Source organism: Myotis davidii, unplaced genomic scaffold, assembly GCF_000327345.1.
Source record: "Myotis davidii unplaced genomic scaffold, ASM32734v1 scaffold2517, whole genome shotgun sequence".
In the NCBI taxonomy this organism is placed as follows: Eukaryota; Metazoa; Chordata; class Mammalia; order Chiroptera; family Vespertilionidae; genus Myotis; species Myotis davidii.
Window position 1 is genome coordinate 1 of NW_006288122.1, and position 1,103 is coordinate 1,103.

The window sequence follows — 1,103 nt, forward strand, 5'->3', positions numbered from 1 at the left end:
AAGCCCTGCTCCCGACACTATCACTAGTTTACATTCCCCAACCTATACTCATAGCCCATGCAAGCTAAGGGCATTAACCATCCCCGTTTCATACATCTCACACCCTTCTGACCACAGATTCCAGTAATAAAAATTGGCTGGGAAAATTAATCTTTATTCATATCACACATACTCCCCTCAATTTCCTTTATAATATTCTTGGTGAAAGACTCCTTGCTGAGCAGACTCATTATCTTAAGAGCTTTTGAATCCTGTTCGATCTAATAATGGGCTTTGTGGGCAGCTATTCCCCAAGGGATGTTTCCTCCTCCTATTTATAAAAGCTATCCATTTTCATCCATTATTCAGTGTTTCTAACCAACCCCACCCCTGGAGAGCTCCTGAGCTCTCAAAAGAGAAATCAAGGAAAAGAAGTAAAATCTTTGCCTTACCAGGAATTTCCAGAAAGGGCAGGTCTTCCCCAGCAGCATCATAGCATGGCTCCTGTGGGATCCACACATCTTCCAGTAGGGCCTCGGGGACAGTTCCCATTGCTCAGAATGGGGGTACCTCCAGGTGGATATTTGGTATCATGTCTGCTATTCCAACTACTGCTGGATCTTCCAAGAGCTTTTCCTGACTATGAATCTGGAGGAAATGCCAGAACCCATCACTCTAAAATCTATCTAGACCAGCAGTGCCCAGTAGCAATATAATGCAAGCCACCTAAATCATTAAAAATTTTCCTGTGGTCATATGAAAAATAAAATAAATAGATAAAGTCAATCTTAATAATATGCATTATTTAAACCAGTATATATAAAATATAATTTCATAATGTAATCAGTATAAAGAATTATTAATGAGATATTTTACCTACTTTATTGTTCACCCTAAGTCTTCTGAATGGGTGTGCATTTTATACTTATACCATATCCCAATTTGGACTCGCCACACTTCTAGTACTCAAGACCCACCTTTGGCTGGTGCCTACCATACTGATAATGCAGGATTAGACCACAGGAAGAAAATAGTCTCTTGTAGAAAGCCAAACAAGGAGATACAGAAAGGAAGGGAAACCATAGAGGCAGTTAGGGGCAATCAGGCAGGCAGGCTGAGGGGTT

General features: G+C 40.6%; 1 pseudogene; it reads right to left on the reverse strand.

Annotated features, from left to right (window-relative positions):
• Positions 1-431: 431 nt before the first annotated feature.
• The window catches only part of LOC107182513, a 2,905-nt pseudogene continuing 2,233 nt past the window's right edge, over positions 432-1,103 (reverse strand).